The sequence below is a fragment of the Orcinus orca genome, chromosome 18 (genome assembly GCF_937001465.1).
Source record: "Orcinus orca chromosome 18, mOrcOrc1.1, whole genome shotgun sequence".
Taxonomy (NCBI): Eukaryota; Metazoa; Chordata; class Mammalia; order Artiodactyla; family Delphinidae; genus Orcinus; species Orcinus orca.
Genome location: NC_064576.1, coordinates 49389239 through 49403392, shown reverse-complemented (window position 1 = coordinate 49403392; position 14154 = coordinate 49389239). Strand labels below are relative to the sequence as shown.

General features: G+C 33.3%; 1 pseudogene; it reads left to right on the top strand.

Moving 5' to 3' along the window:
- The first annotated feature begins 1036 nt into the window (after positions 1-1036).
- Positions 1037-2033, top strand: LOC101280165 (mesoderm-specific transcript protein-like; annotated as a pseudogene).
- The last annotated feature ends 12121 nt before the right edge of the window (positions 2034-14154 follow it).

Genomic DNA, 14154 nt, shown 5'->3' with positions numbered 1-14154 from the left:
CAATTATGTGCAGCCAGTTCCCCAGGATGGACTTTTATTAAAATAAGTCAGTCTGAGTGACTTCCAACTTAAAACAATTTTCATATCAAGGCCACAGTACTTATAAAAGTTTCAGAAGGAACTAATCCTTCACTTTGGGGAAGAGTTCAAAGTGTCTTTGTTCAATAGACATGATGATTTTGTATTTCTATAGAACCATAATGAGCAGAAAATGGCTTCAGTGTTTTGTTTTGTTTTGTTTTGTTTTTTTGTATTTCCAAGCATATTAGAGGAATGGGCAATCAGTTTCATAACTGAGTTAAGAGAGCCCGAAGGAATATGCCTACTATTTCTTCACAAAATTGGAAATAAAAACAAAAAAAAACAATAAATACCTCAACAATAGAGCTCCCTGCCCTAGTGAGAAAAAAATCTAGTCAAAATTACACCTGAGGCCATCCCTGGTGTAGAAAGGAAAGAAACATTGTCTTAGTTTTCATCACGAATATGGGTTCCATATCAAAATCATTAAATGCTTCACATCCTTCTAGCACTGTTAGAGAAATAGACAAACATTTGCTAAAGTACTAATATTCTCCAAAGAGTGCTTACAGTTGAAATAAAACTTACACAAGAACACAAAATTAAAAGACATACACCTTAATAGGATAAATCAAGGGATTTGTTACCAGGCTAGATATTGAGCTTGTTAATATTAAATTTAGAAAGAAAAAAGACTCTCTTCAAGGTAACTTATTTATGCAATGACTCAGTATTATTACTTTAGATTCCTTTAAATCAAAACAATCAGAGAATAAATAGTTAACTACATCACTTATGTGAGGTGATGACCATATTAATTGTCTTGATCTTGTTAATCATTCCACAATGTATATGTATATCAAATCATCAAGTTATACACTTTAAATATATACAAATTTTTATGTCAATTATTCCGCAATAAAGTTAGAAAAAAATAATAAAAACACTTAAAGACAGCAGCAACAGGTGTCCCCGAAACATGGAGTCTTGAAGCCCAAGTCTTACCACAATCAGGATGAGGGAGTGGTGAGTTTAGGTGGGGCTATTGGCTATGCCCCTGCTTGCGGCCTATCTGCACATCACCGCCCCTCCTTCCGCCACCCCCAGCTTTCCTCTGTTTTTCACTCATTGAAGTCATCAGGCAATTTTTTTTACCTAAAAGGGACTGAGTATCTTCTACTAAGACTCTGTGGGTGTGGTTTGAAGTCCGGAGATAGTCGTACTTTTATATGGTTTTACAATGTCCAGCTATGATTGGTGCAAGATATGGGAAGTCTGACCCTCAGGTTTCATCGAGTGATTGTCCTCAATTTCCTAGGTTTTGGCTTCAGTGACAAACCAAGACCACATGACTATTCCATATTTGAGAAGGCCAGCATCATGGAGGTGCTTTTGTGGCATCTGGGGTTCCAGAACAGTAGGATCAACTTGTTGTCTCATGCCTGTGGGGATATCTTTACTCAGGAGCTGCTCTATAGGTTCAAGCAGAATAGATCTGGTCAACTTACCATTAACAGTCTCTGTCTGTCAAATGGAGGTATATTTCTTGAAGCTCACCTTCTTCTCCTTCTCCAAAACCTTCTCAAAGATGGAGGCATGCTGTCACCCATCCTCACGTGACTGATAAACTTTGTATTCTCTTGAGGTCTCTCCTCAGATTTGGGGCTGTACACCTGACCCTCTGAGAGTGAGAGTGAGCTGTGGGACATGTGAGCAGGGATACGCCACAATGACAGGAACTTGGTTATCAACAGTCTTTTGCAGTATATCAATCAGATGAAAAAGTTTAGAAGACACTGGGTGAGAGCTCTTGTCATTGTATCTATTCCCATTCATTTTATCTAAGGGCCATTGGATCTGGTAAATCCCTATCCAGAGTTTTTGGAGCTGTACAGGAAAATGTTGCCGCAGTCCACAGTGTCATTCTGGATGACCATATTAGCCACTATCCACAGCTAGAGGATCCCATGGGCTTCTTGGATACATATATGGGCTTCATCAACTCTTTCTGAGCTGGAAAGAGTAACTTCCCTGTATTACCTCCCCTATTCCCTTATCTGTTGTGTATTCCACTTAGGAAGAAATGCCACAAAAATCTCCTGGTTACCAAACACTATTCTCTCACAAAAGTCCACCTGACTCACACTGGTGAACAGCATATACTAAAAGGCTAGCAGAAACTCTACGGGTGACCTAATAGTTCACCTCCCATTCCTTTGACATCTGATCAGGTGTGACATCTGATCAGGCCTTTGTCTTTGTGTTATTAGGAAATTCTGATGGGCATACTACTCACCGATACAGAAAGACAGACAGACATTCTTTTGCATAAAAGTCTTTGAAACACTTCTATGGACTTTTCTGAAATATTATATTTAGAAATGCTCATTTCTGGCCCAACCCTGATTGAAATTACGTGTAGTAAAGAATAAGGAAGTGCCACCTTAACCTTGCCTAGAATGGCTTTAAGTTCTCTAAGCAATACAACTTTAACTGAGAGCAAGTCTCCCTTGTCATAACTTTGGATTTAGTTTAATTAGCTTCTTCTAATTGAAGACATTTTGTTAGATTTTGATTTAAATAAAGCAGTATTCTAAGTATAATTTAAGACTATGATTTACCTACATGTATTTTACATATATATTTTTTCTTTTATAAGGATACTAAACCAGCAGACACTTACTCTGGCAGAGTAGTTTAATGTTATTAAACATGTTTTATTTCTGAATAAATTGAACTAAATCCAAAATATTTACATAATTTCCTAAAACCACAGGACATTAAGGACAGTAGCATCTGTGTTGGAGATTTACCATTATTTGCTATTAGAACTGGTCTTTCCAACTAATAACAGTTGGACTCTTCATACCTCAGTGCTTAGAAGCATGTCTCCCTGAGCTAGAGTGGAGAGGAAGGGAACATTGTATAGTCCAAGTTAGCAGGCTGAATATAGGCTGATTGCTTAACTTCTCTTTGGTTGCCACAGAGAGAGTTCCTCACGTAACTCAACAACTCCTGTACTTCACAGACAGGAAAGTTCCAGAAATTTTAAGAACAAAGTCTGAAAGGTATATGATCAAGTGGTGCTGAATACTTTTATTTTTTAAGCCACAGTTTCGTTGTCTTAGTTAAAACAGGATTATTAAGTGATTATTTATATTTTTTAATTAGTAACTTCCAGCATAATGACTGAAACTGGAATAAGTGTTTATTTTTATTAATAAAAATGAATTTTGACCAAAAAAGATACCAACAACAGCAAAAATACAATAAAACATGTATTTGTGAACATGCTCAAAAATGAGACAAATCAAAGCTCAGGAGGGCACATGTAAAAGGACATTTATTGTTCTTGGAAAACACAAAGGAAATAATTAATGGAGATGCTTTTTTTATAATAACTATAAACTGACAACATATAAAATTATGATTATCTATGTATAACATAGATATAATATGTATAATATTATATACAGATATGTGGATAGATAGAGATATAGATGTAGATCTCACTATGTGCCAAAGAGATGGCAGGTTTTCACAAGTAAAGGAGTAGAATTTCTGTTTTAGGGGATAAGGAAGAGCAATTGTGACAGAAAAGGAGGTGCCAGACAGTATTTAGGAGACATAGTAGTTAAATTTCTTAGTATAATTCTGACAACATTTATAGTTTTCATGAAAATAACCAATATATCTATTAAGAATGATCGGAATGCAGCGAAGTGAGAGAACTCAAAGAGCAGTAACAAGTTAATTTATTTAAACTCATTAGTTTTGCTGAAATGTTTAAGGTATCAACTACATGGTGACCCAGAACAGTGCCTTTTATAAGTATTTAATTACAAATACCCAATAGTGATATTTTGCATATCTCTGTTGCTGCATCATGACATTGACTGTCAGTGACTTCTTTAGCACTGGAAATAGGGTTATTAGAGCATTTAAAACTATTCAGACTAGAGAACCAATTCTAGGATTCTAGAAAGCCCAGAAAAAATCCAGAAAGCTCATCTGTAAGATTCTGTTCTTTTAGAACAAGTCCTGCTACTGAAATATGTATCAGTTACAGTTCTCCAAAGAAACAGAACACACACACATTGTAGTCACTATGCTAACATTAGTAAGATATGTATATGTAAGAATGTGGGAAATAAATCTGTCAGAACTTCAGGGACCTTCAACTTCAGTGAAATTTCTAGAAGTCCAGTGGTGTCCCTTCTAAGGTGAAGGATAAGTTGTGACATCTGTTCCCTAACAACCAGAAAAAAGGCACAACACTTATTTTGCCTCTGGATTTGGAGGCAACATATTCTTCTTTGTGTTTACTACTCCAGGCCATTTAACAAGGGACCCAAAAAGCTGCTTGTTTTGTATGGGGCCCATAACATACAGTCCTGAGATGAACAAGGAGATCATCAATCACAGAGGCAGAGAAATAAGTCTCAATAAAGGGAGGATGAACATCTAATAGTATGCAGATGAGGGTGAAGGGCAGATTTCTGAAGCAGTTAGCCTGAATAGATTAGAAAGAATGGGCTAGATGAGGTAGGTAAAATTCAAGGGGCGAATTTCAGGATAAAAAATATTGACATTTATAAGAAAGGCAGTTGATCAAAAAATATAATAAGATTTTAGAAGTCTCCCCTGAAATCCTAGATTACAAGTTCTTGCACTTTCAAGTAAGTTTGTATTTCCTATGGCAGTTTCACCTAAGGAATGAATATAATTTTTTTGTATGTAGAAAGATTTATTTTTTCTAATAGCAAGATAGTATGTCATCTGTATAAGATTATTTTGAATGTGCTACAAAACTTGCCTCTGAATTTCAGAGTGCATTAACTGATAATATATCAAAAGACATGAGCAATGTCTTAGTAGGACCAATTTGGAGTATATCAGTTTAATTGCCTCTCATGATATAACTTTGGTTGTTACACTTATAATACCTTCATGTACCTGGGCTGTGTGATTATACCACCTGTTTCAGAGGATCCTAAAGAGGAAAAAAGATGTTGTAACCTAGTCTAAATTATATACTCTAAATTGGAAAAGGAACGTAGGAGGGAGAATTTCTCCTGCTCTACCCTAGCCTAGCTCAATCTTATTTAATTTGGGGAGATATAATTTCATGTTTTAATGACATAGAATACAAAATATTTTAAAAATGTGTGTCCTCAGAAGAAATTGTTGTATAAGCCATATTTAAATGTAAGTCCCATACATCTGAACATCCTTTTAAAGATTTTCAAGTCAGAAAATACTGACCCAAGGAGTTAGTGTCACATATTTTCTTTTTTTCCTAAACTCTAGAAGTTACCTTTAAATTAACAAGTAAATGATTTGGGCAAAGAATTACATTAATTTGGTACTGAAAATTTATGAATAAATAATTATCTCATATAGCTATGCATTTTTATTTAAAATGTGTTGGATTAACTTTATTGATGTAGATTTTTGTTTTTGTCATGGAAAGATAATCAAAGTCACTTAATTCCATTTCCCATTATTAAATTATGACCATCAAGATTGTCCTAAGAAAACATTTGTGTAGCAAAAAGTTGTTGCTGATTGTATGTAAGATGCAAGGAAACAGATGCAAATAAGTTAAAGAGATAAATCCATCTGATAAGAAATAACAATATTTTCAGAGGCTACTGTATCTCACTCTCATGATCAAAGAGAGATTTATCTTTTGTGCACCTGTGGCAGATTCATGAGAATGGCTAGGTAAGAAAGTAAAATTAATTGGACATAAACGATACTTCTTTGTTTAAAATTGTACTACAGTAACTTAACCCTTTATTGATTATTTGAATCTAATATCAAAATCTAACCCAGGAGTAGGAAATTTTTATAGATCATGCTTCAGTGTTGTAGAACTTATAAGACCCGATTTTTAATGGATATTTCCTAGAGGAGTGTAGCTAGTTATGAAATATACCTTTACAGAAAGTCCTATATGTAGTCAGTTACTCACCAACCTGTAATAAGATATTAAAAAATATATTAATTTTAGTTATATAATTAAATATATGCATCCTATACTATGAATAAAATTAATAATATAAACTTATGTGTTTAATATGCCACCTTTGTTCTCTCATGTAAATGTATGTAGACATAGTAGCCCTTATAAAAAACACTCTTTACACACTACATATATTATTTAAAAGTTATAAATTTTACCATGTTGACCCAACCAAAATAAAAAGTTTCTACAATTCTCTGAAATTTGCAAATCAATAACACAAGATCTCTAAATATATAGGTGGTCATTTAAATTTACATTATTTGTAAAGCACTCATTTCCTAATATATCACTCTTCTAACTTACTACATCAGAAGACTTGGTCTCTTGACACTACTCAAAATCCACCGATACATATAAGTAAAAATGAATCTAAATGTCTAGTTTTCTCGGATGATCATCTCTCTAGGCAATATTTATAAAAGCACAATGTAGCACCACTGATCAATTTGTGTGACTGAAGGAACAATTTTGTATGGCTCCATACAAAGGCTCTTTTTTCACAGAGAAATACCTTCTGGAGTTATACATAGGCTTCCCTTAAATCTACATCACTGAGTATAAGAGAAACATTACTCCTAGTGTAGGGTCAGTTATAATAAGGAGGTTGCCATATACAAACACATAATTAAAGGTACTTATTTGAACTACACTAATTTGGATTTATGATTATTTTTAAAATGCTGAAGTCGAAGGTTACCTTTAAAAAACACATTTCCTACCTACGTATTTGCCACATTAAAAGGACAGGTACCATATTTAGGGAAATTAAATATCCTCAATACTCTCAGGCACTGTAATAGAACACATGACACACTTGATAGTAAATAATGGGTATGTGCTTACCTTCACGGAGAAGACTATTAAAATTCTGTGTATATACATATTATTAAAATTTTGAATCATTATTTCTATGAACATGAAGCTACTGAGTCCATTTGAAATTTTCTACAAATCAAATAGTCAAAATAGTCAAACAGCATCATAGTTAACTTTTTTCTAGGAGACAAGTGAAAAATATTAGCCGATTATTCTTCACGTTTGTGGTGGGGTACAGAAAATGACTTGAATAGCATTATGAAGGGGTTATTTTGGCATAAAGAAAAAGTAAAAAAAAAAAAAGAAAACCTTAGTTCACAAGGTTGAAAACAAAGGAGATGAGTAGGCTTGTTACATTCTACTTACTGTAACTATGGAAGCAATCCAGTTACATTTTGTCAAGGATGTGGGTCACCTTAAAGCCAGGAAGATATCACAAATAATACCACAAAATTATTTGTTTCCACAAGTCTTGATGATTGGATGTAACTGTGTGTTCTGTGATAGCCATAGACAAGTATTAGAGTGGAAATATTTCATGATCTGTCCAGATTTATTTCCTATGTTCTTTCTTTCAGCTCTTTCCACTTTCAGCGATTCCAATGGTTAAAAACAATTCTAAATTACCAAGTACCCAATATATTTATAGTGTTCTGGCTGAGACCAGGTGCATAAAAAGCAGGCCAAAAATACTAAGTAAAACTTTATGGAATTGTTACATTAATAAGTCAAATGAAAGTAAAATATTGGCAATTCATATGTTTTAATCTAACATAATCATAGAAGAATTGTACACTTTGAACTGAAATGGTCACAAAGAGACTATCATGTCCAATTTTCAATTTCTAGTGGGGAAAATGATTTCCATCATGATGATATGACTTATCCAAGACCACAAAAGGAATGATAGGCATACATAAATGTTAATTTTATTAAAGCAGAAGAATTAAGTAGACCATAAATTTTATGCCAAATAAATTAATCACTTTAGAGATAATTTAGGCAGTGTGTATTTGTTTAAGATATGGTTTCTGACTATAACGGGTATATAGAAAGAAACTATATACTGAATATATTTACATGGCTGAAAATATACTTTATGTATGAATTTTAACTACACTAATTTGGAAAATGTGATCATTAATAAAAAGCTAATATGGTGTATTGCCTCATATACCTTAAATCACATAATATAGATAGGTGTGACACTGAATTCCTTATTCAGTTGTGCTAGCTTTCATGTTAAGGAAAATACATTAATTTATACAACTGATATTTATTGATGTCTATTAGAAAATAACTCCATTAGGTACTATAGATATAAAATGTATATATCCTGTTCCTAGTTCTTAAATGCCTAATAGCATATGTTTTTTGTTTGTTTGTTTTAAATGAAATATTCTATTTTTCAAAATGTGAGTTTACTTAGTGAGTTAATTAATATTTAAAGGTATAAAATAAGCCAAATTTCAAAGAGATACATTGATAGAAATGTCTGAATTAATTCCTCTGATGAAACTAGACAGCTTTTCATAGAACTTTTAAAATTTTTTATACAATTTTTATAGGTTACTTTTCATTTACAATTATTACAAAATATTGGTTATTTTCCCTGTGTTGTACAATACATCTTTAAACCTATTTTACACCCAACAATTTGTACCTCCCTCCCACCAAGCCACCTGTATATTGTCCCTCCCTCCTCTCCCAACTGGTAACCACTAGTTTGTTCCCTATATCTGTGAGTCTGCTTCTTTTTTGTTATATTCACTCATTTGTTGTATTTTTTTTCCTAAATTAGTGTAAATTGCTGACTTCCTTCCTCAGAATTACCACAACAAAAGACCAAAATAATGGAAATAAGAATAACTGAGATAAAGTCTGGGAAATAGATTTTTTTTTTCTTGGAAATGTTGTAATGAGGAGGTAGTTTGTCCAGACTACATATGTCCATCAGAGTATGATACAGGAAATAAACTTCTAATTCTGCCCTTATTTCTTTCCTACCTTGTTTTAGGGTATTCAGAGCTTGTCTTTCAAGTGATATCTCAGCCCTCTGTTTTTAGAACAGCAGAGGGTTAAAATCAGGACAATTCAGAAGCCTGCTCAAAATGAGAAGCTGAAAAAAGAAATTGTGGACTGACTAGTTTTGGAATGTACATTTCCCACCTCTAACCCTCTCTACACACAAAGCTGAGGAATCTAATCATGGACAGTGATTCTTACACTTGGATGTACATTGAAGTTACCCGGAAAGCTTTAAAATAATTCACGCAAAACTAAAAATGAGACTAATTAAATCAGAATCTCTGGATGAGATACTGTTATCAGTATTATTTAAACTTCCCCAGAAAGTTTCCTGGTGGTCCAGTTGTTAGGACTCTGTACTTTCACCGCCAAGGGCCTGGGTTGAATCCCTGGTCAGGGAATTAAGATCCCACAAGCCACACAACCCAGTCAAAAAATAAAAGAATAAAACTTTCTCATATAGTTCCAATGTTCATTGGAAATTTGAGAAACATTGAAAAGAAGAACTTCTTCTTAATGTTGTTTCTCCCTGGGAGACTGAGTGTAAATCTCCTTCCAAAGAAGTTATTCTGTGATATGAGAAATAATAAATAATGTTTCTTCATGCCTGTAGCTCTCTACCCCTTGTGTTATTTGAACCTAGCCCATTCTTTGTGGCTATAGTCTTGATGCAGACTACAGTGTATCCTTTGGTCCTTACCTAATTCTCACTGCAAGAAATAGGAGCTTACAAATAAATCTGTAAGCTATCTAAGGAATACTTTTATTTCAAAAGAAATCAGCAAATAGATCGATCACAGATTCATTGAGAAGCAGATGTTTTGTAACTTTGGAAGAACAAATAATAATAAAACTTCATATACTAAACACAATAAAAAAGATACATGTACTAATACTATCATCTACAAACTGCAAAAGAAAAATAATAAATATCAAACAAAAATGCATAGATCAAAAACAGAGCTGAACTAACACAGTAGATAGGGTAATTAAAGAATGTTTGCCCATGGAAAACAAATTAGAAAATTAGAATATCAGAGTGAAAAATTCTTGCAGAAGTATCAAGAAAAGATAAATCAATAAAAGTTATATAATAGAAATGAGGAGAAATAAAATATAAGGTAGAAGTTTTAATATCTGGATTATAGGATTTATAAAGTGAGAAAAAATTAAAACTTGGGACTCAGAAATATTTGAATAGATTGTATAATTAAATGTCCCAGAATAAAAAAAGTAATATACTTGTAATCTTTCAAAGTTAAAGACCCTTTAAAATGCTAAAGAGAAGATATAAGGAACATTTCAGAGCTAGATACCCATAGTAAAATTTTAAATTATCAATGACAAAAAAAAATTATAAAATCTCAGAGAAGAAAATAATACTTCCATTAAAAATAAATCAGGGCTTCCCTGGTGGCACAGTGGTTGAGAGTCCGCCTGCCAATGCAGGGGACGTGGGTTCATGCCATGGTCTGGAAAGGTCTCACATGCCATGGAGCGGCTGGGCCCATGAGCCATGGCCACTGAGCCTGCGCGTCGGGAGCCTGTGCTCCACAACAGGAGAGGCCACTACAGTGAGAGGCCCGCGTATCACAAAAAAAAAAAAAAAAAAAAGCAATTGGTATTGCCTAGTAAAGTTAACGATGCACATACCCTGATCCAGCAATTCCTTATCAGATGTACACTGTAAAGAAGTTTTCATATGTTCACCAGGGAGCCTGTAAAAGGATGGTCTTATAAATACTGTTCCCAATGGCAAGACACACACAAAAAGTACAAATGGTAGATTATATAAATTTGTCTCATTTCATTCATACAGTTGAAAATGATAAAGCTGTGAATAAATGAAATATAAATACTACCTTCAGCAGCATAGATAAGTCTCAATAACATAATATAGAGAGAATAGAATAGTAGAATAAGTTTAATTCTACTTCAGTAGAATTAGTTTCAGTAGAATAAGTTTAATATGATTTTATTACAAAAATGTGCAAAGCTAAATATTATATTGTTTAGAGACATAAATGTAAGTGGTAATGTAATGGATAAAATTTAAACACAATTATAGTATAGGATTACTACTGAGGAATGAGGAAGCTATACTCCTTCAAAAAGAGGGGAATTCTAACAATAATGACAAAAGTTTATTCCTTGGGATAAGTGGTGTTTATTAATTTAAATGGGGATTTATTTTATCACATGTATTTTAAATCAGTTTAATAAAATACGTGGAGAGACAGCCTTTGGAAATGCATTAAAAAGAAGAGGATGAGTGAGAAAAATATAATAAAAATGTATAAAATGCCTATCTATTTCTTTAAGTAAGGTTGACTCAGTAGACAGTAATTGAAATTTTCTTCTCCAATTACAGGTGTAGACTATGGGCATTCAGTGTCACATTCATTTTACTGAATCACTATAAGTTAAGAACACAAAGAAAGCATTTTTCTTTTACTACATTCTGAGTCTGAGTTTTGGGTCTCAGATAGGAAGTATGTACTTGGGGCACAGTCACAGGTTTACAAGTTTCCCAGTGAGAGCCATCTATGGCTATTGGCCAGGAAAGCCACCATCAATAGACCAGTGATCTAAAATGTAAACTAAACCTTAGGAAATTTTCTCCAGGCTACATTGCTGGATAATGTACATATATTTACTGTACTCCCTGCATGTACTTATTATTGCTTATCCTACTTATTATAGCTTAGGTAAGATAATCATTGTTTTCATAGATTTTAGAAGTGTGCTTTTTATTTTTCCACATAATTTCCTAGGACATGTGTAGAGGAAAATAACACAAAATCACATATAAAATAATCTTTTAAATTAATGTTAAAAGACAAATTAATCTTCCTAAACTAGAGTAGGTTAGTAAGAGATTAAGATCATCAAGGACCTTAATCTTTAATTCAATATTGAATAAATTTCATAGAACAAATAAATTAAGATTTGAAAAATTTTATATCATCCAAAATGTTTTCTTAGGATATCACTACACTAATTCCTATAAAAATTAGAGATTAAAATTATTTTGAAATTAATTTTACATTAAAATAACATGAAATTTAACCACAAAGCAATACTTTATTGAAAGGATTTTATTTTCATTAATTAAATGTCATTTAGATATTGATTATGCTTATAATATAAAGTTGAGCTTTAACTGACTTCAAAAATGACTATTGATAGGGAGAGTCATGTGTACATATGTAAACTATGCTTAAATTTTAGAGATGCTGGAATATAGAAAAGTTATCAAGCATACATATTCTGTAATGGAACAAGCACAGCTAGAGGAATCACAACATTTGACCATAGTGTTACAAGTTTAAATACATTAAACTAAAGGTGGAAACAATAGGTTTGTGTGTGTGTGCATGTGTGTTATCCTGTATGGGACTCTGTGCTTCCTGGACTTGGGTGGCTATTTCCTCTCCCATGTTAGGGAAGTTCTCAACTATAATCTTTCAAATGTTTTCTTGGGTACTTTCTCTTTCTCTTCGCTTTCTGGGACCCCTATAATGCAAATGTTGTTGTGTTTAATGTTGTCCCAGATGCCTCTTAGTCTTTCTTCATTTCATTTCATTCTTTTTTCTTTATTCTGTCCCACAGCCATGAATTCCACCATTCTATCTTCCAGGTCACCTGTCCATTCTTCTGCCTCAGTTATTCTGCTATTGATTCCTTCTAGTGTATTTTTCATTTCAGTTATTGTATTGTTCATCTCTATTTTTTTTTTTTTTTTTTTTTTTGCTGTACACGGGCCTCTCACTGTTGTGGCCTCTCACGTTGCGGAGCACAGGCTCCAGACACGCAGGCTCAGTGGCTCCGCGGCATGTGGGATCCTCCCGGCCTGGGGCACGAACCCATGTCCCCCGCATCGGCAGGCAGACTCTCAACCACTGCGCCACCAGGGAAGCCCTGTATTGTTCATCTCTCTTTGTTTGTTCTTTAATTCTTCTGGGTCTTTGTTAAACATTTGTTACATCTTCTTGATCTTTGCCTCTATTCTTTTTCTGAGGTCCTGGATCATCTTCACTATCAATATTCTGAATTATTTTTCTGGAAGGTTACCTATCTCCACTTCATTTAGTTGTTTTTCTGGTGTTTTATCTTGTTCCTTCATCTGATACGTAGCTCTCTGCCTTTTCATCTTGTCTATCTTTTTGTGAACGTGGTTTTTGTTCCACAGGCTGCAGGTTTGTATTTCTTCTTGCTTCTTCTCGATGTGTGCTCTTAAACAGAACTGTGTTCATGCTTAGAGAAACCTGAAAAGTCCCTAAATTCTTACCTCTGGCTTATTTTCAGGCTCTGTACACTCACAAAGTAAATCTATGGCAGAATTATAAATTGCTTGGCTGAGTGTTGAGGGTGTGCCTCAACAAACACACTGAGGCCCTCAGTTTCTCAGAGCCTCATTGATAGCAAGCATTTAATGAAATCCCTGTCCCTTCACTAGCTGACTACTAAGCTAATTGAGAGATTTTAGTGACCACACATGACATAGAATACACAGTTTAGAGAATTAATTCATAAAGTCACTAGACAAACAAAAAATAACAACAAAGCACAACAATAGAAAATCCTGTCCAGACTATATAATCTGTTTCTAGAGGTACAACATTATATTATTTTAAATGTCCAATTTTCAAGAAAAAAATAAAACACATGGAAAACAAGAATATATATAAGACAAATTATAAATAATACAAGCCATCAGAGCAAATCCCTGGGAAAGCCCAGATAGTGGAAATCTATACAAAGACTTTAAATCACCTATTTTAAGTATTAACAAACACCAAAGGAAACCATGTTTAGAGAAATAAATTATGTATGAGAATATATCACTGAATAGAGAATATCAGTAAAGATATAGACATTATCAAAAGAAACAAAATTAACGTTTTGTATGTTGAAATGTAAGATGAATGAAATGACTTTATTAGAAGATCAACAGCAAGTATGTGCAGATCAAAGATAAAATAAACAAATATTAGAATGAAGATCAGTTCATATTGTCATATATGAGGAGTAGGGAAAAAAAAGAGTGAAGAAAATGAAAGGATTCTCAAGACCTGGGGGAAATATTGAAGCATACCAATGTCTACAAATTGGAAGTCTCAGTAGAGAGGAAATAGAAAAAGAGTCAGGAGGAATATTTGAATAAATAATAGCCAAAATTTCCCAAATTTAATAAAATATATTAATTTACACTTCCAATTAGCTCAATGAATTCCAAGTAGAATAAATGCAAAGAG